Source organism: Apus apus, chromosome 11 (assembly GCF_020740795.1).
Source record: "Apus apus isolate bApuApu2 chromosome 11, bApuApu2.pri.cur, whole genome shotgun sequence".
Lineage (NCBI taxonomy): Eukaryota > Metazoa > Chordata > Aves > Apodiformes > Apodidae > Apus > Apus apus.
Genome location: NC_067292.1, coordinates 2059652 through 2085556, shown reverse-complemented (window position 1 = coordinate 2085556; position 25905 = coordinate 2059652). Strand labels below are relative to the sequence as shown.

Sequence of the window (25905 nt, the reverse complement as noted above, 5' to 3'; positions counted from 1 at the left end):
TTTGACTGTATTGCTAAAATACATGAGCTTACATAAAAATACTCTCTAATTTAATATGGCTCATTTTTCTGCAATGTCAAGGCTGAAGGATTTTAAACAAATTTTATTTTCTTGATGTCAAACAGATGTGTTTTTTTAAAAAATATATATAAATAATTAAAAAACCAAAACAAAAGACCAAACATTTTATTTTTTATTATTTTTTGCAAACTTTACTGATAGTAGGGGAATTTTTTTCCATGAGCTGCCTTGATGATTTTATCTGATACTGATTTCTGTAGAAAATGCAGGTTAAGGGGTTTTGAAAAGGTATTGTTTGGGTGTTTGTGTAAAAATTCCTAACGCATCTATAGGAAGAATGAGATAAGATTATTTTTTGTTAAGTTTAAACATGAAAGTATCCTGATTTTTTTATTTTAGAGAATGATTAGAAAATCCCATTTTCTCCCATACCTGTTTGGCAAGGAGGGGTCCTATTAACTGAAGAACTTAGCATGCGAAAAGTTTGAGTGTATAATGTCTTTCCTTTGAGCTGCATTTCCAGCTGTGTCTGCTTTCTTTCAGTTCACATTGCTTAGCTCTGTTCAGCAAAGTAATAAGTAATATGTATTTGGAATGAACATCCTGAAAATTGTAGCTAGCAGATAGTGAATTGCCATAAGGAGAGTGCTCTCATTTCAGGAGGAATGTTAAAGATGAGCTATTTTAGGGTGAGGAATCCTTCCTGGCAGTTTAGATTCTGCATCGCACCCAGAGATAGTGAAGAGCATGAAATTGGTAAGAACTTACCTACTTTTCTACTCTCTAATAACTGTCTTTTAGTTTTCCCAGTTGTTTCTTGTTGAAGGTGCAGTAAATTCATCTGGCAGGCTGTGAAATCTGTGTGAGCAGTTTTAAATCAAGTATCAGTATTGACCAAACTAAAGGAATATAATTGTTGGTCACTTCAGCTGCCATCAGCCACCCCTCAGCTAGAGAGATGCCCTGGGCTGTAACATCAGGTTCAGGAATTTTGCCACATTTAAATAGAACTTTGAAGTTCCAGCCATTAGATGTGCTTTTCAATTCTAAGATTATGCCTTTCATTTTTTAAAAATACAATTATTTCTGCTGCTCAAACACAGTTTGGAATTTTTCTTAATTTGCAACAGCAATGAAGAAAATAAGTTGGCTGTTTTTTGGAAGCCTTTTCTGTTCATTTTGAGTATGGTTTCACTTAAAGAATATTCCACTCTTTTTACCCAAGCAACTTTTTTTCTCCCCCTTAGCACCCTTGTCCTCTTTATTCTCAGCTCACTCTGCTGTGCTGAGGTGTCACAGCCCTGGTTTCTGGTGCTGTTTGAGGAGGGAAAGGGCTTTAGGAGGATCTCAGTGAAGAAGCACGGGCTGAAGAGCAGAGGGAACGTGCTCCAGTGCGCGGCGACTCGGCGCGCTTGAAGTTAATCTTTGGTAACTGAAACTGATGTGAACGGATACATAAAACAAAGGTGCTACAAAAGCTGAAATAACTGTCAATTTGCATTTGGAAACTACTTAAAATGCTGGAAAAAAAAAAAAAAGGCCAAGATGAAGAGGGTCTCATGGCGCTGAACTAAATCTAAGGAGATATTTTTATTCAGCGCGACACAGCAGGAAACACAGCCCAGTTGTGCCTATTTGTCTTTGTAATCTTTAAACTTTCCAACCCCTGTGCTGTACGAGAGAACTTTTAGGTCTCCGATATATTTTACTACTTTTCTCTGAGCCACTTATTTTCTTTCTGGTTTGTTTCTAAGATTGAGAAGCTAAAATTGTAGGTATACTGAAAGGCATAGCAGCAAATACTGTTTTACTGAATGACATAATGCTTTTAACGTCCTCGTTTCCCATGCCTTTCACATCTCTCTAGCTTGACATGACAACCTCTGTTTCACTGTGTTTCTTTTTCTTGAATTTACATAGGTTAATTCTTAAGTTTTATGTGGCATTAAATTGCACTCACTGGGGATGAATTTCGCCTGCTGCTCTTCTGCTGCTTTTGTGTGTTGCTGAGTTGGTTTGGTTTCTCTTGCAGAAGTTTCTGCTCTACATTATCCTGTTGTCATCAGACTGGTTCAGTATTTGCTGGGATGTGCACATTGCTCTGTCATCTGCCTTTTTGAATGTTAAGGTTAAAAATTCCTGACAATTTAAGAATCCTGCAGTGTTTTTCCTAGTGTTAGGAAATCGGTGCACAGTTCTTGGCTGAAGATTTGCCTTTTCCCAAGTAAGCTGATGAGCAGCCATTCCCAACAGAACTTGTATTTTTGCTGGTGTTAAGGTACGTTTAAGAAGAAAAGCATTCTGTGAGCAGTATATATTGAGTAAAAGTATTGTGAACTACTTTTTTTTTTTTTTTTTCACTGGGAAATGTGACTAGAGCTGAAACAAGGGCTGTTTCTCCCCTTTAAGCTGTCTGCAGCTACAGTCTGTTCCTGCTAAGTTCTGTGTAAGTTCTAGACTTCTGGTATTTCTCTTTTTTTGGGGGGGAAAATCATTCAAAACACTCATGAGGAATTAAATTCATTTCTTAAAATCACTTGAGGGAAATTATGTACATCTGCTTGGATAGTTCAGTCTTTCTAAATTGTTTTAAATGCTCTTAAACAAGAAACACTCAATATCAGCAGCCTCAGGCAGGACACGGAAGGTGAAGCTGTGTTTTTAAGCAGACACTCAAGGTCTCTGTAGATCTGGGTAGTAACTTTTTGTGCTGCACCGTAATTTACCCACAGGGCATTTGGGGCTTCATTTTCTGCTAAATGTGTTACCCAAACCTCAAGCAAAATAATGAGCTTGTGAGAAAGCCTGTGGATTACCAGACCTTACAAACTTGGGGTAGATTTTGACCAAAAGAGCTCAGACTGTAAATGTCCCTCTGGCCATATTAACATACACAAGGGGGAAGAAAAAAGTAATTATAAATGAGAAGGTGCTTGTTCTGTGTTATGTTGTGTATTTTCGTAGTGCTAGCTGTTAGGCTTTGGAGGAAGGAAGAGAATTGCTTTTAAAGTGTTATTTATCTCTCTATGGACAGAAATAGGTTATGAACACAGTTATGTACAGGTGATACACAAGCTAATAACTGAAGACACAGAATTCAAAGTAAGGAGACCTAAGTTCTGCTTGTGTCTGTAATTATTCCCATACTCTCACTAAAACAGGAATGAGAAAATAGAGACACTAGTTGCCTAATCAGATTTATATAAAAAAAACGAGTTGAAGTGAAAATTCTGTTTCTTGAGCTGGGGCAGAACCCGAAGGGCTTGTTGGTACAGAGCTAGGACTGAATCCCTTCAAAATACTTTATATTGCCAGTTCAGGATCATAAGCCTGCTAAAAAAATATCTACCCATCCAGCCTTTGCTCAGGACAGCCTTTTGGGTGCAGGGCTGCCTTCACCTGGAGGGTACTGTTCCTTCTCCCCCCTTGGTGCCTGGGAGCCCAGGCTGCTGTCCTGGCACAGACAACACACACTGGTAGGGATGGTTTTTTCTAATGCAAGCGCTGGGTTGGCAGCTTTTGTGGGCTCTAACTAGACTGCTCTGAGGAAGGGAGTCTTGTCTTAAATGAGGCAGGACTCGCTGGGCTTGTTAATCTTGCTTTGTTTGCATTCCTGAGGACCGGGGCTGTGTCTGTGCCCTGTGTGCTCTTGGATTTACAGGTGGGAGAAGAGGACCCCAAGAGAGTTCAGCCCATCTTTCTAACCCATCCTTGTAACACTAGGATCATTTCTCTAAGTCCTAAAGCCCTCAAGCTGTTCTTGAACTCTGACCACAGGGTAGGATTTAAGGAGTTAAAAGTTCCCTGTGGCTGAATCCCCATCATATCAGCCTTTCCCTTTTGAAATTTTGCATTTTCCACACAACACAGCTTCAGCTCAAGTTAAGTTACTTACCAATTAAATCACTGTTTGCCTGAAACATCACTGCAGAAATGCAAAGAAAACTGATCAAAAAATACAGTGGTTTCATGTCCAAATTTTAAAGCTTAATTAATGAATGTCTGCAGGGGTTTTCAGATTCTTTGGTTGCAGCTGCATTTAGAAGGACAAAGTAGCAGTAGCAGGGTGCTGAAGATCTGCTCAAAAATATTTTTGGCATTGTGTGGCTGCTCTACTGACTTGACAGTTCAAAACTTGGCATAAAATGAAAAGATAAGCTTTGGATCATATCCAGAGTCACCAAAGTCACTGGGTTCAGGCTTTGAAGAACTTGAATCCTCAAAGGCACTTGTTAAAAAGGGCTGTGTAGGAGCTAAGAGGACTTTAGTTTATCTGTGGCAGATTTCTTTTTTTCATTTTCTGTTTTTACAGTTGTTGAGTATTTTTTTTCTACATATAGACTTGCATACTGTTATCTCTGTTTTTAGTTTGTGTGTTTTTCTGGAAAAAAATGGCATATGAAAACTTTTTCCTGTGAAAACACTTGCCAAGCAAATCTCTTAGTTATCCAAATGCAAGGCCATTTTTACAGAGAGACTTCTCCATATATATTTTCAGACAACTGACAAAGAGCCAGCCAACAATAGCAGTGGCATCTTTCAATTTTAACCTTGTGAAAATTTGTTTAACAAAAAAAAGAGAAATTCTAAGAACTGCCATCTTTTCCATGAAGTGATTCTTTTGAAAACTTGGATAACAAAAGATGTGGGGAAATGCAAATGTTCAACTTTGCATTTTGCTTGGCCAAAAAAACCCAAAACACTCTATAGTAAAAACATTTTGTGTTGCAGCTTCCAGAAGTGTTTGACTGTCAGTAATAGTTTGCCACTCAGAGTAGAATAATACCAACTCAATATGCAGGGTCATTTGTTACTTCTCTTGTCAGGACACTGTTCCTTTCAGGCAAAAATGTCTTGCATGCAGAGACAGAAAGAGAAATCTTGGAGAGCCTAGGTAGCACAGGGATTGAATCCCTTGTGGGAAACCCATCGCCACCAGGATTAGTGGAAAATAAAATTTAAGCCATAAATGAGTCAAGAAAATGGGTTTGATGTTTGCTCGTTCCAAGAAACACCCTAGTCAAGTCTCATAAATGACTGTACATCAGTTGCAAGTCTGGCAAAGGTGAAGTGTGGCCAAAAGAGGCCCAGGACAGCGAGAGCAGGACAAATATTCTTTTCCAAAACGATCTCAGCTGGCAATTGTGTTCTGTGCTTTTTTTTGTGTTGGGGACATGGGATTTTTCTCATCACTTCTGCACTCATAATTCTTCAATCTGTAAATTACATTAATCTTTCCCATAAAAAGTGATAGCAGTTGCAGTGAAAGTTTGTTTTAAAAGGTGAAAGTTCCAGTTTTGAGATTGTGCCTGGAAAGGCAAATGGGTTTGTTGCAGCCACAGTGCAAGTGCTCACCAGAGAAAGAGACTGAACAAACAGCCCTGTGCTTGGCCTTGCCTTTTTGTATATTTAATGAAAATCCCTAAGAAATAGCAAGCCAAGGAAGCACAGGTACCAGCAATTTATAACATGCTCCTGGTTTTTTACAGCACTGACTTGAATTGGTATTTATTTGTGTAGATTGACGCATTAAAATTGCGGCAGGTTTTGTTCCAGTGTCTGTGTAACCCTGTATTGAAATGAAACCATCCTGTGTTTGAATGAAGCTTCTTATGTGAAGATTTTCCTGGAGTTATTTTGAAACTAGAAACAGAGCCCTGGAATCTCCTAAAAATTAGTTCTTCATCAGGGCCAGGCATCAGCTTCCTCAGAGGAAAGGAAACCTTAGACATTTAATGACTCTATTAATTACATTTTCAGTAATTGATCAGACTAAATGTGGAGATGTGTCTGATCGATATGTTAGGATATTCACTGCAGGAACCTTCTAGGTAAGTGAGAGGTTTATTAGATTTTGCTTTGGCAGGACTTCCAGAGGGATTGTTAAGCAGATAAATGGAAAACGCGAGTAACGTGCAGAGAGGTGACGCTTTTACACGAGCTGTGAGGGCTCTGCTCTTTGCTTGCTGTGCTTTTAACACATGAAAAGCTGCTCTTGGGCTGTAGATGGTAGTAATTAAATGGTAGATTTGTGATTACTGTAGATTGTCATGCAAGGAAGAATTTGTGCACTCCTGCTGGATGAAGGTTTGTAGGGCCAGGGGGCTGTTTATTTGTCACTTAGTAACGATGCAGAACGTGGCCAAACTCTGCAGTAATTCGAGGGTGACATCAAGATTGTAAGTTATCACATGAATGTTAATCTTTCCAGAATGGCTGGGCACTTTCCCTTCTCTCTTTTATTGAACCTCACATGTTGGAGGTGTGAAAAATGGAGGAAGAAAGCAGCACGTCCCCTGCAGGTTCTGGGGATCGTGCACCTGCATGATGATCTCAGGAGCATCTTCAATCTATGTCTCATAAAGCTGAGAGTGCTGGTTCTCACTCCAGACCTGGACTTGTTTTTGGCACCAGTTCCCACATTCCAGGAACGTTTGCCTCCCAGAGCAAGGGGAATACCCAAAGAGATTTGTTTGGATGGAGGTAATAATACAGTACAAATAGAGGGATAGCTGAAACTGGCTGACCTCCAAAATATCAAAGCACAACTTGGGCCAGGCATTATTTCCACAGGCTGGTGAGGGGAGAGAGTTCTTTTCTGTGGCAAACTCGGAGGGGGACAGAGTGAAAGGAGAGGATTCCAGTCAGTGGACACAGAGTTACTTTATCCAGTAAATAACAGTTTCTATTAAAAAAGGAAATAATACTTTAGAGAGAAAAATGTCTGTTGTGGACATTGATTACTCGATATTTAGAGATGATGTTCTAGAAGGTCACATTTATTACCAAAAGTGCATTTTCTACGTAATTTTTATGAAAGCTGGCTCTCTTTGCTGACGGGGAAGGCTGAACAGTCACAGGGCAAGTGTGAGATTTGTTGCATCCAATGAAGCCTGCTTGGATGGGTGTTATATCCAGGAGTGCCTGCAACCAAGATTTGCTAGGCATTGCCAGCAGTAAGCACAAGGCTGGAGCAGGTGAATGTTGTCTGCTCTGGTCTGCATTAAAAGTGGAAACAGATTAGTTTTTATATTATGTTTTAAAAGCATAATCCAAAAATTGTAGATTTATGGAAGAGAATACCTTTGATAATTCTGCTGAACTCATCTTGTGTTCTTTTGGGCTTCTCTGTACAAGAACACTTCAAAAAGCTTATCTAAATTAACCAAAGGTATAAATGTAGTGGATTATTTTAAACCATAATAAGCCCCTGTGTGGACACTATTGTACAGAATTCAAGACTTAATCCATCGATCTTAATTCACTTTGGAGTCTAATTAGATTGAACTTAATTAAAGTCACTTGAATTATAAATGAGTGCTGAGGGACTTCATGCAGTTTAGCTTATCCACTTAATATTTTTTTTCATGTCCTGTTACAGATAGGCACCCTGAAATGTTTACATTTGACAGGACAGTCTGTGCTGTGTGGTCAGAACAGGCTTTTTTGAGCCAGGACTGTATAATTCCACCTCATTAGAAATACCATGCAGTTTTCTTAGTCTGCTTAGTTAATAAAAGAGCAACAAAATAATCAGTATATACTCACTGTTTGAAGGATGTGTCAAACTGCAGTTGGAAGAGGAAAGAGTCAGGATTTTGTGTGTGTGCTTATACATATATATTTTACCTGAAGTGATCTGTGCCTGTAGCTTCCTAATAATGTCATCTAATGATGGGGAACTGGGGGGCAGAGTGGAGGTATTAAAGGAGAAGCACATAATTATGGACTTGCAGACAAAGTGATTCTGGCCTTGGACAGGATACAACTTTGTGTTTACCTCCATCCTAGAGGTTCCATCACGCTGCCACAACCTTTGGGGAGGGCATCTTGGGTTTCCCCAGCTGAGCTCCAGTGCCCCAGCTCATGTGTCTGCTACTCCTATTTTCAGCCAAATTGTTTTTTCTGGGTGAATATTGATGATTTTTACTCCTCATGCTTGTGTTTCATGCTGCTCCATTGGAAACTGTTGGGAATTTTGCCGTAGATTTGACAGGATTTGGACCAACCCTTGACGTTTTCAGCTTTAAAAAGCCTCATTATTTTAGTTGCTTGGTATTTTCTACTTTGTAGGCTCAGAAGTCATTTATTAGTTGAATCCAGCATTTAGCTACTGCTGGTTGTTGTGTGATAAGTCAGCTCAGGGTTGCATTTCACTAAGATCCATATTATGTTTTATTTCATTGAAACTTTTGTACTGTGCTTGAAGCAACCCAGATCTTATTTAGATGGGATCAGAAGTGGATGACCTTTCCCCCCTTTTTCTCTGCAGTTGAAAAAATCCTGCAGTCCTGCTCCTGGCTCTTCTCTTTCTCCTATCAGTTCAAAATGTAAGCATTCCCAGCTCTTCTGTGAAAAGCCCTTTCTAGTCCCTTGGATGTCCTCTCAGGATTCAGAGTCCAGGAATGAAATATGTGTGAAGTGCCCCCTGGGTTTTGGGAGGAGGTAGAAATTGGTTCAAATTGGTAAAATGTGCGTGTCTTGACAACATGAGAACGTCAACATTTAGTTGTTTTTATTTTTTATTTAGAAGAGAAATTAAGAGCATATTGAACCATGTTCTCTGATTGGCCAAGCTAGTGAAATATGTATGCATGGAGAGAGGGAGATATAAATATATAGATATATATATATATATCTGCCATATAAAAGAAAATTAGTATTGGAAATATTTTCACTCTCAGACAAATGTAACTATTTGTTACTAATTTTTCACAAGTTGGGGCTGTGCTGAGCAGTGCTCCTGAGGCTGGGAGAGCCAAGGGGAAGGGGGGGGGGTTATTGTCACAAAAAAAAAGATCATCTCCGACTGGATTTTTCCCCTTTTATTTGCTGTTCTTGCAAATCACCTATTAAAAGCAAAATAATATACACAAGATAACTTAAGTGGAAGATAAAACCCTTTTATTCTTACAAGGGTTTTTTGAAATGCCTAATGCTGTAGAACTCATTAGAAAGTGTTTTGTTCAGAGTGAATGCTTTATAAACCTTGGTAGATTTGCTCACAGGGACATATTGTGGAAAAAAGTTGTGAAAACCACAGGGGAATGATAGAAAAGGTTAAAAAAAATAAAGATGATGGGAAGAGGAATTGGTACAGAGCAGGTATTGTGAGCAAAGCAGTGAAGATTAAAAATTAAGTTTCAGACCACAAGATATGCTGAAGTAAATAAAGATTCCTCAGACAAAACTGATATTTTGAGTTTAAAATAATGGATTTTTTCTGTGGACTGAATTACATTCAGGTAAAAATTATGTGCTTTTTTGACACTTTCTAGCTGTAATTTTTCCAAAGTTTCACTGCCTGCATACACTGGTGTACCACTAAATATTCAACAAATAACATAAATGCAAGAAAGAGCATTTTAAACAGTAGAAAACTTCTGGTTTGTATGTATAAGATCAGCTTTTTCTTGTCAGTCTGCACAGATTTTTGTTGGCTTGTTCTTTCATTATAGTTGCAAATTAAATGCTGTCCAAATAATCATAATTAGCACATTAGATGTTGCCTGTCTTCAACTGAATAGAGAATTTCCTTTTCATGATACTTTTAAATTTTCCTCTTTAATAGGATAACAAATAATGTTTGGGACACAGTGTAAGGAATATAATATAACTAATTTTAAAGCAGAACTATTTTTGCTCGATGTTGAATGATTTAAAATCCATCCGTTCACAATTAGATAGTAATTGCAGTGTAGTTCATGAATAATATTTTGTGTTACTCCACCTTTTACATTTAAACAGACCTCAGGAGCAATATTGAGGTGTTGACCATAGGTATTCTGTATTATAACAACAATTATACATTATAATAAAAATGTTGTTATAATTTGAGAAGTACATAATTTAATGAGGACTTTGTCTTTGAATAAGTTCCTTCCAGCTGTTTGCCTGTCAATGTCTTTTTAATAGCAATCATAGTTACTGTACAAAAAAAAAAACAGCTGAATTTGAATGCACCTGCTATTAAGTAGTAAATTCTTGATTACTGAAGTACCAATTAGCTGCATGGTTAATAGCAAACAAAAGATTGTTTCCAATGCTGGAAAAGCATAAAGCCACAGACAAATGTCAGCTGAAGCTCAGATTCATAGGACCCTGTAAAAACTGAGAGAAACAAAACACAGGGAATTCCAGGATATAAAAATTCCTCCTATATAAAATTTAATATTCTATTTTGTTGCTTATTTCCAGAGGGGGATAGGGATTTATTTCCCATTTAAAATCTGTTTTTCAGTGCAGCTCTGACAGTGGAGTCACTGCCAGATACCTGCAGCTGGGAGATTACAGCTCATACCCTTGTTTTTCATCCTTCAAACCTCCGTGTCTGTCAGTTCTCCAAATGTCCCTGTAAGGAGGTAGTAACATCCCCCATGTACAAGTGAGGAGGTGGGAGCAGTGACAGCCCCAAGATGACTGAAGTTGGAAGGGAACTAAGATTAGAAATTATGTGTGAATCCTGGATTTCTTGTCTACAGTTTCAAGAATTTTCTCTGATTTGTAATAGATTTTGTCTTGCTTTTACCAAAGAGGAAGCCAAAGAAACTTTCTTGCTTTTGGAGGAAAATGGCTTAATTCCTTTCTGCTTTGAGATCAAATCTCAGCCCTTCTTGGTTCTTTCTCAGCCCTGACCCTGCCAGAGCTAGTTCTGTAAAAACCATCAGATTTCACATTCACCTGTGATTTCTGAGCTCTCTAGTATGTGGTGCAGGTTGCAGAGCAGTTCTCAGTTAAGAACCGTGTTAATGGACATAGTTGTGATGGATTTGATTTCCTTGTTACAGTTCAGATCAATGAATTCTTTTGTATTATGTTGCAAATGCAATTGTTTCAGGAAACTTTTAAGTTGACAAAATGAAGTGGCTTTTTTATTCTAAACGATAAACACACACGTATCAAGGAAAAATAAAAAACACAGATTGAAAGATTGGGAAGTGCTAGTTTCACACTTTTCTGTGTTAACACAGAGTGGTCCCAGCAGGCTGCAAACGGGCTACAGGCTGTGGGATCAGCAGGGCTGAGGAGCAGGACTGACTGTCATCCCCACAGCCCCTGACTCCCTCATTTTTAATAGCATGACCATCCTGGAGTGCAGGATTTACATTTGCACTAGTGATGCTACATTTGGCACTCTGACTTCCGTGAGTTAGATTTATAAGCTGAATAATCTGCTCTTTATGTCGTTGTGTACCATTTGCTTACAAGAGTTTTCAATATTGGCTTTTGATGTGCATATTCCTTAAAAAGAAAAGGCTCCAGCGAAGGTCCACGTGTCTGTGAGGCAAATTGAGCCTCCTGGAGAAAAACATGTTTGTAATCAGCTGAAGGCTTTAGAAGTGCTTCATAGATTCTGTGCATCCCTTCCGAAGTGTTAACCAAACGTTAACAGGAATAGCCTGAGGTCAGCTCTTGGTGTCTTTCTTTGAATTTGGTGTTAATCTGAATATCTGCACTAGAAGTTTTTGTTTCCCGTTAGGGAGCTGCGGGACGGGGCGTTCGTCGAGCCGTTGCCGACAGCTGTGTGTGAAAAGAGGAAAGGAACTTAGAGGCATTTGTTTTCAGCTAAAAGAAATACTCACGTTCAAAATGTTGTTATTTAAAAAAATATCCACAATAGCTTTGGCATATCTCCATTCTTCATTTTTATTCACTCTTTCCCATCATCAATTCACAAGCTAATGAGAAGGTTATGATCACAATAAACCAACACGGAGCAATGTCCCAAGTTTGTAAAAATTCTTGGCGGTATTCAGTTAGATGCTAGGTGAGATAACATCGTGTTCTGTTCTGAAAAATGGGTGTAAGAACAGGGGATCCACCCGGAGTTAAAAGCCTCGGGTCCTCAGAGGTCTGTGTTAAGCCAGTCTCTGTGTGCCTAGGTTAGTTAAACTGGGATTGCTCGATCTGGGGGAAACGGAGCTTGTTGCTCCTTGACAGTAAAGTACATCTCAGTGCTTTGCAGTGGAAGGTGCAGCTTAGTGAAGTGTGAGATTTTCTGCTAATGCAAGGAATGAGAACATTTTTTCTTCAGTTATAAACACTGGCAAAACCTGTTAATGTAGCTGGGGATGTTGTATAAAGCAAATGTTTAATACATAATTTTAATTTTGAAGATTTTCCCTGTTTATGGAGGCAAAAGGGACTCATTATCTCTTCAGTATTGCCTTTAAGTGATACTGGCAATGGGATTCAGTGGTCTGTGCTTCAGAATATCTGGTCAGGGCTTTTGTACTACCCTCTCATTTTACTTGCTTGGAGTTTTTCATCATGGTTGTGGCTGAAATACTTTCCCCTGGTACTGCAGGATTCATGCTTTGACAGAAACACTCTATAGAAGAAAAGATGATAACACCATTTAGATATCTCTTTAAATTTAAAATGGGATGTGTTCACATAGAAAAACTCAGGTGGTTTCATTATATAATAAATCTTTCATGGGCTTTGAGCATTCCTGCAGTTCAGCCTGTCCCACAGGAGCCCTTCCACAAGTCCTTCCTCTGCATCGTGTTTCCAAAAACACGCGGCTCGGCTGCAGCCAGTTTCCAGAGCCTTGGACACTTTGCTGAGAACATTCTGTATCTGGGCAGTTCCTATTTACCTGGGATACCAGTGACTTAAGTCATCAAGTTACTCGGCAATTATTCACTCATTAGCCAGATATTTCAAAATCCTTCAGTTTTTCAAAGAAATTTTTGGTCGTGGTGCCGTGCCGTAAATCAAAAAAGTAACAACATGAAGGTTAAATAAACCTCCATAAATACAATTCGTTTGCAATTCTTGGCTTTTATAAAAATAGACAATAGTGCTGTTGAAGAAATTGAAAACAGAACTTTCAAAGTCAGGAAAAATTGTCTGTTCCCCCAAAATTGTGAATCTGATGCTTTTAGCATTCTTAGTCATAGGTGCCCAATAGAAATTATATCCTATTAAAGAAATGTTGGGACCATTCGTTTTTGTTACCATTGAGTAAAAACTTAGCAATGTTTAGGAGATTGGCATCTTACTACTCTTTTTCGTTTGTGCTTTTGAGGTCTCCAATAGAATTTATCTGGATTTTAAAGGCAAATCATCCTCCCTTTAGTTTTCGTTTAAAATATACTCAATCATCATGACATTAAAACCGTTTTAGCTGTCCAAGTCAGTTGGCATGTTTAGTAAATTAATTTTATTAAGGTTTTATTGCACTGGTTTTTTTTTAAAGTGCACACTTTGCTATTTTCTTGGTCTCCTCTGTCCCAGCCTGTGTGGCAGGTGTGCTAAGGAGTTGGAAAACCGGTGTGTGATCCCAGGGATATGATGATGGATTAAAACTTCAGGTGCTTGTCTAGAGGTGACCTGCTGAGGAGAGCTGGGCTGTGTGTCACGAGTGGAAGGGGAACCTTCCGCTCCAGGACTTGGAGCACTGTGTCCACACTGGATTTCTGGACCTGGCTAAAGTAGCTCGGGGGGCCAAAATCTGCTAGTTCTTCACCATGAAGCAGCCGTGCCCAGAGGAAGATCGAGGCCAGAAACATTTAGAATATTGGATAAGCGTGAGAAATTCTTGGTCTGTAAAGCTCAGAGCTGTGTCTTTATTAGCATGTAATTTAAGATGATTTCTATCCCTAATATCACACAGACTGAATCCTCTCTCACCCTTTGGTTTGTTAGGTCAGGTTCATTATTTTCCTTGGATGGAAACCTTCCCCAGTTATCAACCAGTGAACAAACATATTTAAACATAAGACCAAGTATTGTTTGTCCTTTCTTTTCAGTCTGAAACTTAATTTCTAGCCACAGTAAAAACAACAAAACTGATGTTAGCTTTCTCCCCCCCCCTTTTTTTTTTTTTCATTTTCCCAATGATAAATATGATGTATTTTGAATTTTATCTGTAGATCTAAAATATTCCGTTGGAAGCTCTGGAAAAATAATATTGCCTTTACTGCACAACTGGCTCCTGGTCAAGGGCTTTAAGCTGTATATATAAAACTTAAGTCATCTATAGTAGGTACATCCCTCACTGTTGTACTTTGTAATTTACATTTAGAACGGAGTGTAATTTCTTAGATGTTAACTATTTCTTAGATTTTAACTATATAATTTTTAACTATTTCAAATAATTGCTCCATACAAAGCTTTTCCTCCTCTGTTTTTAGTTTTTAGTGGATCTGGCACAAGAAAAACGAATTGCAATTCTGCCTACTCTTAAATAATCTGAGAATCTAGTATTTCAGCAACATAATGTCTACACATTTTCTCCACTATTTATCAAGATATAAATCCTATCCTCCCTGCCCTTGTTTATCTTAGCATACAGTAATACATTTTTACCCCATGCTTTGTGTACAGTAACAGCAGTGCTTGGCAGGGTGGTTTTTAATTTTTATTTTCTTTAGTGCCATCAATATTCCACAGTAATTTTTATCCTGCAGGTAGTGCGCTGAGAACAGATGGGGTCACTTTGAACTTCCCAGTTTCTCTCTTAATCTTTAGAGTGAAATCTCTGTGTCTCTTTGCATCCTTACTCTCAGATTCTCCAGACAGATAAAATGTGAATGAGCACTGAGATACACTTTCCCTGCATGATACACATAAATATCTTCAGGTTCATTCTTGTACCATTATTATAGTTCTGTCTGTGTTGAGTATCCACGTGCACCTTCATCCCCTTCAGCTCAGAGCCCTTTTCTTGTCTGTGCTTAAAAACTTTCCTTCTTGGTAACAAGTTAAGAAATTTCAGACTGGTTTTTCCAACTGAATTTTTGAAATCTAATCTTTGCCTGTGTGAAGACCAGCACCTCTTCCTTGTCGGAAGAAGTAATGTTTCTCAGTAGTAATGCTGATAAGCTCTCTCTAATACAGAGTTTTGCTCATTATTGAAAAATACAAAGGGGTGCCCAGCATGGGGTGCAGATTTGCTGCTTCTCCACACAGCATCGTGTCCTGCCCAGAGCTGCTGTGTTTCTGTAGGTAGCTGCTGTGTTCTGCTTTCTTGCTCGTTAGAAACCCTGACAAGTCCAAAGGGAACTGTATAATGTAACCCTTTCCCTGTGCCCTAATGCATTAAAAATTCATTTATGAATGTCAGCAACTGCAGCCATGTTTTATGTGAGGAGATCTGTAATAGTTTAAAGACATGCATCAATCTATATGGAACTAGCTCCTGCTCTCAAAGGAGCTCTTTGTAAATCAAGCTGTAAGAGGTCTAGCAGTGGCCTCTATGGGTCTCTGAAATCCCACAGTAAATGTCACCAGTAGTTTGGTTCAAAACGACAGAACATTTTTAGTAGAAATTAGCACTGTAACAAATTTTGAAGCTAGTAAAGAAATACCAAAGGTTGTCAGAGGTTCAAATCATAGTATTTCAATTGTAAATGTTGCTTATGGCTAACCTTATCTCACAGGGAAAAGTTGGGGGCTTTTTTCCCTTGTTGCCTCTTGACATTTTGGATCACATTAATGCAGCATTCAGCAAAATATCGGGTGTGAACCCGGCAACTTAGCAGATCGTTAGCCAGAACAATGCTGCTGTTTGCCACTGCTGCTCAGAAAACACACAGGATTTCAGAAGGGAAGAAATGTTTAAAAATCTGCAAATCAGATGCAGCTCGAAGGGGCAAACCAGGAGAGGGTTTGTTTTGAGGTATTAAAAAACCACAGCTGAGCTCAGCGTGCAGCTCAGGTCTCTGCTCCCCAGTAGTGCAGAGAAGCAGAGCGCTGGCTCCTTCAGCCCTAATAATAAAAAGGTGGGAGTTTCAGGCAGAGGAAGGTCCCCTCTGGGTGAGGGAAACGTTTGCTTCTCTAAAACTACCAGCAGGAAGGGGCTGAGTGTGTTCTGCACGCAACGTGGCTGTGCACAGCTCATGTACTGGGGGTGGGACAAGATTTCATGGTCTTCTCCATCTCATTATTTCCAGCTGTCTATCTGGACACTCTGGCAATTAAATTAACCCCCGATCAGTCGCACATTGGGTGTTGTCATTGTTATGAAAGTGGCTAGACATTTTCAATTCCATATGTGTTGAAGATAATTTTTTTCACAAAGCTCAGACTCTCAAGTCTATTAGAAAAGTTTACCTGTTCAGTGTTTGCCTGCTGCATTCTGGCTGCCTTAATTAAAACTTTAAAATCTAATTATTAACTAATACTCCTTTTTTTTTTTTAATAGCACTGGCTAATCATGCTTTATGATGATGTACAGTGGTTTATTATATATCTCATATGCTAGGATGGATAATTACTGAAGATTTTTAAACTGAGTGTAGTTGGAAGGGAAAGAAATTCTGAAAGTGTGAGACTTGGATTCAGTGGAGGTTGTGAAACAACTTTTGTGATCTGGTTTGGAGCCCCTGCAGTTGGGCTGTCGTGATTACAGCAGGGTAGAACCAAAGGTTTTTCTAGAGGAAAATGTTGATGCCAGGAGAATAGGTTTCAAAGAAGACCTCGGTGTTTGCAAAGGAATTATAAATGTAAGAGAAAATATTTCCAGAGTTCCTATATTAGCTGTGAATTCAGGACCCAAGTCTGCCAGTGTTAATCTGCTGGAGTAATTAGGAAGTCTCACAGGTTGGTGCCCTGCAGCAGGGTCATTCGGGGTGCCTGTCTTACTGATCTTGTTTTGCATAAGTCTAACATGCTGAGTTTTTCAGAACGTGTAGCACGTTCTATATTAGATATGAAAAAAATGCTTTTTATGAGCACAAGCTATATGGAATCTTTATATTAATAGCATCTTGGCATTTTAGATTCCCAAGGCAGTCTCGAAAACCGTGCGAGGGCTGCAAATCTGGTTTGTAAGTGCTGAAATTTGTATCAGGACCAGATTTGATCAAGTCCAAATGTGGTTAGTTGTTTTTTTGTTGGTTTTTTTTTTTTTTTTTTTCTAAAATGCTGAATCCATTTTAAGCCTTTATGCATGTACAGAAGAACAGCCAGCCATGTAGAGTCAGGCTGCAGGATATAGAGTTATCATGTGAATGAAAATGTAGGTCAAAATAATTTGGGCACTAGTGGCCTGGGAGGCAGAGTAACTTTTACTGATGCTTCTTCAAAATCCTTTAGTAACATTTTATGAATTGCTTTCAAACTGAGCTCACTGTGGTCCTTGCTTCACACTTACCTCTTAGCAGCCCTCAGGACAGCTTTAGCAGGTTGTCACTTCTCTTGCTGCACAGCCATCGAAGCTGCCAAAGGAAGGGGATTTTTATATACAAGAGCTTTCAGTAGATTCAGCTTTCTCTGCTCAGCAGTTTCCTCCCTATAGCACTCCAATAGCCTTAATTGCCGAAGAATTAAAAATGTTGTTACCAGGCACTTGTACTTCCCACGGACTAGAAAGAGGAAAGTTTCAAATTGGTCAGGAAAAAAAAGATTGTCAGCAGCCCAGGGAACATTCCTGCAACGCGCTGGTGTTAGACGCTTTGATAATTCCTTTCTGATGTTATGAGAAACCCACATTTTCAATGTCTTTGCTTTAAAAACTCCTGTTTTGGTTGTTAAAATATGTAATTTTAACCTTTTAAAAGCAAGATTTTATGCCACTCTGGTGAGCTTTAGTTCTCGTTTCCAGTTGTGTGGCCACACATGTCCACGGTGCCTGGTTCAGGGGGTGATTTTTTCCCCCTCCTTTTCCCCTTTCATTGATACAAACTTTTTGGTATGTGGGTAGAACATTAGTCAAGTTGAACTTAATGCAAACAAGTATTACTGAACAAAAATATGTGCTTCTAGCATTTATTTTAGGTTATATGCTAGTTTTACATTATCCCAGCTGGGTATTAAACTGTGTTACAGAACTGGCAGCATGTTGGGGAAAACCAGATGTGTACTCTAAGAAAACAATAGTTCTGGGTCCAGAGCTTTCATCGAAGTCTGCTTCAAATTCACACTCCATATTCCTCTCCCTTTTCTCATAAAAAAAAACCCCAACATTGAGAGTTATTCAAAAATGCATTTTAAAAAAACCCAAATGATGATCGGAAAGTTTAACGTGTATGCAAATGCTGTCTGGATGAGGCTTCAGAAAGTGAAGAACTTTGGCTGGCCCGGAGGCTCAGCTGGTAGCAGAACATAGATTGCTGTAGGGGAGACCCTGAGTGAAGTTCAACCACAGGCCATTAATGTCTGGAAGCTCCACGTAGGTGAAACTTTCAGCTCTACAGCAAAGTAGGAGAGGATTTGGAAAGTGTGTTCCTGATGGATGGTTCCTGTAATTACATCCCAAAGTAATCATGCACTGTGGATTTCACTGAAGTGGAAAATGAACATAAATGGTAAACAAATGGGTGAAGAAGTGACAGCACATGCAGGCAAGTGACAGAACCTTGGAGAAGCCCTGAGACTGGTGTCCTTGAAGGGTAAAATTGCCCTGACAGTAGACATATGGTTGAACTTTAATTCACTGGGGAGAACAGGCACTCAACTACAGTGCCAATTGTTTTCCACCTCCAAAACAAAGAGGATTTAATGATTTATAGCAGAACAGGGTGTATGTGTTACCTAATGTGTTCAGAATGATTTGATACAGTGTTCTAAGCAATGCAGGAAGTGAAGTGGATAAACAGTCACTTCTTACTCTGCTTTGTTCAGAATTTAAAGAGCAGAGTTTTGGTTATAATATGTAATATTAGTTTCTCTCAAGATGCTTTCCTGTGCACAGCCTCATACTGTGGGCTGATCACTGCAAGCAGAAAAAAAAACAAACTAAAAAAAATTTGAAAAACACTACCAGAAAAATTATTTTACTTGTGTTCCCATCCTGCATTTGTAACTGGCCATTCACACTGTTAAGAATTTGTATAATTCTTAAATGACAGGTTACTGGCTCCAACTTGAGAAAAATAAATAAAGGAAGAAATTAATTCAGTAGCCAGGAAATAATTTGCAAAATTAGGAAAGTCTCATCTGCACTACCATAACGTGCAGTACACGACTTAGTCAAACAAACCGACTCTGTTAGGATTAATTTCATGTTATGACTTTGAATTAGAAAAAGCATGTTTGCATCATTGCAAAGGCTGGTGTGAAAGCAGCACCAATTCCCAAACTCTTCTCCAGGGCATTAGAAACATTTGTCCACTTAGTGCATTGACTGGAGGGAAAGTAAGTGTATGTGCTGCTGTGTTCCTCAGCAGGCTTCTGGTGGGGAAGCTGAGCAGAAATGGTACAGCTTAATGTGGAGAGAATCAAAGAATCCTAGAATGCCAGGTTGGAAGGGACCTCAAGGATCATCTGGTCCAACCTCTCTAGGTACCACTGTAGTTGATAAGAGGTGGCTCAGCACCCTGTCAAGCTGAGACTTAAAACTGTCCAATGTGGGGGAATCCACCACTTCCTTTGGGAGACCATTCCAGTGTTTGACTGTCCTCATGGTGAAAAATTTACCTCTAGTGGTCAATTGGAATCTCCCCAGGAGCAACTTCTGCCTGTGACCCTTCGTCTTTTCCATGTGCCTCCTTGTAAAGAGGGAGTCTCCATCTTCATGGGAGCCACCCTTTAAGTACTAGAAGGTGGTAATAAGGTTCTTGTAATAAGAAGTATATATAAAACTGATGTATTATCTGTGAACTTTGATGGAAATCAGAGAATTACATTATTCAATTTGTCAAAAAGATGATAGTTTTTAAAATGACAGTGAACATATGTATGAACATCCACTTTAATGGAGGAAACCAATTGATTTTTCCTAACTGCTTTTGTTTGAGTACTATTGTCTGAAAATGTTTTTGACATGAAACCAGTTTTTCTCAGGTGGAACATGTTATGTAGTTATAATATACATTACATCTTCTTTTAGTTTTGGTCACTGTTGGAACACACTGAGCAGTTTACAGGGATATGGTGTTTTTCACTGTGAATAATTTAAGTGAAGTAGATAAAACTTGTCATATTTTGGACTCTTTTAACATGAAAAGATAGATAAAGCAGTAGATAAATCCACGAGATACAGTTGGGTATTCTAATTCTCTTCCTACTGATTTCCTGCAGTCTTTTATGTGGGTATTTTGAGAAGTCCAGGTGTTCTTTTATGTTTTCCATTCTAAAGCCCATCAATTTCATGGTTATTTCTATGCTAAATTCTGGAGTTCCCCTTCCCCTTACAAATGTATCTACCCAACTTTAATATGAGTTGAACTCCTTGTGTTAGTGCCTCCTAGAGCTGTCATTCCTGTCTTCAGATTTGGGTAGAAAAACAAAACCAAAGATCCCAGACACATCCAAGCTCTGGATCCCTTTCCTGTCTATGCCAGAGAGCATCTTCCCCTCGGCTGTGGCTTTGTGGAAGGGAAACCCTGAGGGTTTGGATCTGCCCTTGAACTTCTCTCCAGTTTACATTTTGTCTTCTCCTCCCTGGGATTTTTTTCTTGAATTATGTCTATGGTGTTATTTTTCATGCAACTTTCTGTAAGAAACTTATTAATGTGATTCAGGTAATTCTCAGGAGTACTGCTTTTTTATTAAGTATTTTTTAATTGACAAGCACTGGCTTATAACTTTCTCCAACTTTTGATTTATAGTTCAGGCACAGTTACAGTTAAGTCCTCACTGTGGCTCTTCCTGCCATTTTTCTTCTTTCCTTTTGAAGCCATTATGTACCTCGGATACTGATGGATATAAATGGAGCTGATTACATCATTTTGTAATTAAAGTGCAAGAGGCAGTGTATTCCATTTTCTTTTCCATAGGCCTTTCCTGGACGTGGCAATCACAGAACTTCTCTGTTCCTCTGTGTGTACAACGCTCATGCCATTGTTGCTTGTGCTTTTTTTCCCCATCCATGTTTCTCCTAACTTAATAGGATCCTGCAGTGTACAGTAGGAGCAGTGTTTTGTTACCCTGGCAACAAGAGCCAAACTTTCAGATGTTATTTTGCTAGTATTTTAAATAAATAAATAAATCCCTGCCAGTTATGATGTAAACATTTGCAGTTCCCCCCAAATGTCTTTTCTTTTTGGAATCAAAGTAAAATCACGGTTCCGAGGGGAAACTGATTAATTGTTTCAGACATTTGTAAGCAAAATAACAGATGTGTGTGATTCTGGTAGATCCTCAGTGATCTGGTCTTCCTCTTTTTAAGTGGCATATTTACTACTAGCCTCATTGGAGGAGATGGACCTCCTCATCAGCACTAAGAGTCCAAATCGTAGGTTTAAGTTATTTATTAAAGGATTGAATGATACTTCTGCTAAAATTACCTGAAGACTTTAGCAGAATATTGGAGTAAATGCTGGAAGTACTTCAGCATTTATCTTGACCTTTTGTTTCAAGCATAGAACTAATCCCATCAGAAACTTGAGACCAGAGGATGGGACCAGGACGTTTTGATATTTATTAGAGTAGTGGAGACTTGTCACATAAAAACATAAAGGAACAGAGTCCTTCAGGGCTGAGTTATCCTCTCCCTCTTGGCTAGGTTATGTCACAACAAAAAATTTCCCACCAGCCAGATGCTGTGTGAGTCACCACTTGTTACTCACTGGAATAACCTTTATCAGTGCTGGTCAGTCAGAGGGAGTCTGGGTCACCCGTGGATGACTTGTTTCTTGAGCTTTTGCGCTCGGCAGCCGCAGCTTAGGGAGACTTCTCTGACACTGTAGTATTTTCTCTAAGCTATCCAGCCATTTCTTCCTAGCACTCAGTTGTATGTTGAATAAAGCCCAAAACCAACATTCTGTTGGAAAATAAGTATCTAAGCCAAAGGCTTCTTTAGTATTGCTCAAAATAGTGAATTATTGTAGAGAGAATTAATTATCTGCTCTTGAAAAACCTTTCTTTTGGAAGTCATTCCATCAGTTTTATTGTGCTTCCTGCTAACATTGGGCTGTTCCATCACACTATGTTGCAATTGTGTAGATTTGAATAATTTTTACTGCTCTTAGATTGATTTCATGCAGAAGATTTTGCAAGCTGTAACAATGTTGAAGGCTGAGCTGAAAAGCTTAGTTATGTATTTCTGTCTCTTCTGCCTTCTTGCCTGAAGGTGATCAGGATACATGAAATCATTTTTGGTGGGTTGATTACCTGGCAGGCACATCTCCATAGGCATGGTGTAGCTTCTGTGATGTAAAACATTGGTTCATCAGAAAACAGATTCAGAAAAGAGGGAGGTTCACCAGAGCCTGACCTTCAGAAGGGAAGATGGGCACAAGTACCTAATTTAGGGAACTGTGGCAGGTGCAGGTACATCAAAAATACCTTCTGTGGAACAGCTGAAATTAACTGCATTTTCAGTTTGGGAACTGTAACATCTGAAGAGAGCTGTCAGTTTGAGAAGTTTCCCTTAATATTTATTAAGAGTATCTTCATACAAGAGATGAGTCAGATGGACAGGACAGATTTCCTTACAAGCCTCATCTTTCCAAAAAGTCTGGTTAATTTGATACAGAGCATTTCAATGAGGTAACTCTTCTTTCCGAAACCAAGTAATTTTTACTGAAATTACATCTGCAGCTGGACTGCCAATTAATTATAATTAACTTTTGCACATGTGCTAGTTTCAAGTGTACTTCCAGTGAGAGTCTGTCTTTTGTTTTGTTGTATTTTACATCATTTTATGGGGCCTGAGCCCATCTCTACTTGAAGTTAAAGGCCACTTGGTTTCCCTGGGATGGGATCTCTTAGCATCTTGTGACAATTCCTCTTTCTTTGCTTCATTATCTGTTGATGCTGGCAGATCCATTATTGACCAGCTACCTGTGATACTGAGTTAAAATAAAACAAATGTGAAATACTTATATATAGGATTTCATATAATCTCATTGTATTTAGACCACATGATACAAAGCTTGGTTCAGGCTTTTAATTCTTAGTAATTAACTTCACATCCCTTTCAGCCAGCGTAATAGTTCCCAGATAAAGTTTTAAAGACACTGATTACCTTTTTGTCTTCCATACCAACTACTTCTCAAAGGAGCCATTAATGTGTTGAGGGACTCCCAGCTTGTCATGTTGACCCAGTGAAAGTGGAAGATACTTCCAAAAACTGCATTTTTGTCTTTAGGTGCTCACTTAAATTTAGGCAGGATGTATTTAACCTGGAGAGAGATCATGAGCTTCACAGGTTCTTTGTACTTTATATATGGAAAAAAAAGGGTCAGATTGCTTATTCCAGTTAGATTATGTTTAGGAAAGGGTCAAAGAGGCATTGATGGTATAAGCAGGATTTTCTTTTTTTTTTTTTTTTTTAAAGACAACATGAAATGTGTTAATTTGGTCTTTTTCTGCCCCTGTATGTTTCTCCAGTTTATTTACCAAATTAGATGTGGAAACTTTTCAAAGACCCCAGAATATTTATTTGTAATTTTTTTATTATTTATTTTATTTTTAAAAAAACAAACTTGTATGGGAATGTTAGTAAAGATCATAAACCACGCTTGCCCTTCCAAGTGTCACACAGTCCTGGACATTTTTCTGTGCTCAGGGCCTGTCACAACATTTCACTGGTGGCTGCTGCGCTCCATAAAACCGCAGTGCTGGCAAGTATTGGTGGCTTTTCTGAACAGTTGGGTTTCAGAGGCAGAGGTTTGCTCCTGGGGCTCACGGAGCCTCGCTCTCCTTGGGGATCACTGGAGTGGGGATCTTGGGAAGCAAGGTGTGGAGTTGTGAGAGGGCTTTTGAAGATGCAGCTGGTTTAAATGCACTACGTCTCAATTTGACATCACTTACTGAGCACAAGGAGCCAGAAAGATGGACAGTTCTGTAAAGTTTGTGTAAGTAACCACAATAGCTGCACGTTGTGCTCGTGCATTTCTCTTGGTTTCGTGCAGGCGCATGAAGAGAATCTCAGGGTAGACATTAGAGAGGAGATTGTGCTGTGGTGTGTGCTCAAAGTCAGAGCAAATTAGATGGTTTATTATTTGTTATGTGAGGAAATAATGCTGCTGATAAAAATGCACTCTGGAATTATTATTCTTATTTTTTCCACACTAGGTAGAGCTGAAATCAGTTTCACTTCTTCATGCCTTTTAGTTTGGGGAATTTAAAGGAGGTGCTCTCAGTTATATGACTCTGTAGGGGTGTTAGTTAATGAAGTTTTGACAGATTTAAGGTCACATTTTGTATGGTTCAATTCAGCACACTTAGAAATACACAGCAGGGAGAGTTCCTCTGTCTGTGAACTGCTATATATTAGACTTTTATATGTGCTGAGTTTATTTTTGTATTGACACATTTTATGTACTAAATAAAGAGCAAATTTAGGTTCAGGTTATTGTTGGAGTAAGGAATGACTCCAAGTAAAGCTTTATAAACTGTATCATTAACTTTAGAATGATAAGATAATCTTTAAGAGCAGTGGATCCTTTTTATATCACTTCCACTTGCCTTAGATCAAACATACTTTTATTTCAAAAGCAACATATTGGGATGTTAATTGGAATATATCCTCAGTGCCACCAAAGCTTAGGCAGTGTCATTTTCAGCAAACCCCTCATTGTAACATCCTGCAATATCTGGGGACAGGTGAGTGGAGCAATTTGATTTGAGGTGATGGAAACTGCAAATAGGACATGTGATTCAGAGACTCTGGCTTTGGTTGCTGCTTCAGTGCCCCTGAGCCTCTCATTATTTATTTATTTTATTTTATTTATTATTATTTTAATTTTTATTAATTTCTCCTTTCTTCTCTGCTTAGCCTGGTTCAAACCTGATATCTTGCTCAAGTGGAAAAGGGACTTCATAGCCAAATCTTTCCTTGGCATCAGTTGCCTGGACACCGACACTGGGGAGTGTGGTTTTAATTCAATAAATATTGAAGTGCTTAGAAGGTAATTAGTAAAGAATTAAATTACGTTACCATACTTAATGTGAATCAGCATTATTTTATTAAAAATGGACTTGTTTTTGTGAGTTTGATTGACAGTTTGCTTATTTGCTTTGTATTTCCAACATGCTGTTCCTATCACTTGAAAATGTTGCTCTATAGCAAATGACTGAAGCCAGAATTAAATTTATTCAAAAGCACTTAAGTTAATGTCTTGCCAAAAATAATTTTAGGCCTTCCAAGTTGTATTTTCTGGTGTTTTCCCACAAATATCTTTGACTAATGCTATTCAGTATTTTAATCAAAGGTATGAAAGAAAAGGAATAATTAGTGATATGTAAATGGCAGTGTAATTAAATGCTAAGTAATGAAAGTGACAGGTCATTTTTACACTCCTGACCTAGATGACTAGATAGGATTGACTCAATCTGCATTTAATAAAGCTAGATGCCTAATAATGTATTTCTCTAAGACCAAATATTCCAGAATTATTTGATTACACTGGTAAAGGTTTGTTTGCCTGCTTGATTCGATAAAATCTCTCACCTCCCAATCTTTTTCCTGTAGGAAGTAATGAGAAGACATAGAAGATGGAGCAGTATATTAGTGCCCCATGCTATTTTGCCAATTAAATATTTCAAATAAAGATGGGATGGCCTCTAAACAGATGCTATACTTCGAAAAGCAACTGTGGTTTTCATGGAAATAGCTTTGTGAAAGGGTCTGCAATTTATGCCATGTAAGACTAACTAGAAAACGATCAGCCCTTTGTAACAAGAAAATAGAATAATCTGTGACTTTTGGAAATTCTGGGGTGTCTGGATATGAAACACATTATTGGAGGACATATTATGACCTAGAGGCTTCTTTCTCATGTAGTGATGCTGGTAATAGTGAAATGATCGAGTTCAGCTTGGAAAATGAGAAATTAATATATGTAATTATTTTGGAAAAAATTTAAGTGGTCTATATTTTGGCTTTTTCCTTTCCTTTGGTGTGATCCTTAGTCATTAGAAATGGGACCTAGAGCAGCCATAAAAATGCAGCTTAAAGAAGAGAGGCCTCATATTTGGAGGCTTCTGCTTAGAAAAGGGTTGCCAAGAAATGATCTAAAGGATGGGTTACATCTTCCATGTGCT

General features: G+C 38.6%; 1 protein-coding gene across 4 annotated transcripts in view; it reads left to right on the top strand.

Moving 5' to 3' along the window:
• BANP (BTG3 associated nuclear protein) overlaps window positions 1–25905 on the top strand; it is a 135913-nt gene that overhangs the window by 98569 nt on the left and 11439 nt on the right. Inside the window, exon 12 of one of the 4 annotated variants that reach the window (XR_007890598.1) lies at window positions 24638–24770. The exons of the other annotated variants lie outside the window; for them this stretch is intronic. The gene's annotated coding sequence lies outside the window, so the exon portion shown is untranslated. The remainder of the gene's footprint in view (window positions 1–24637; window positions 24771–25905) is intronic. 4 annotated transcript variants of the gene reach the window in all.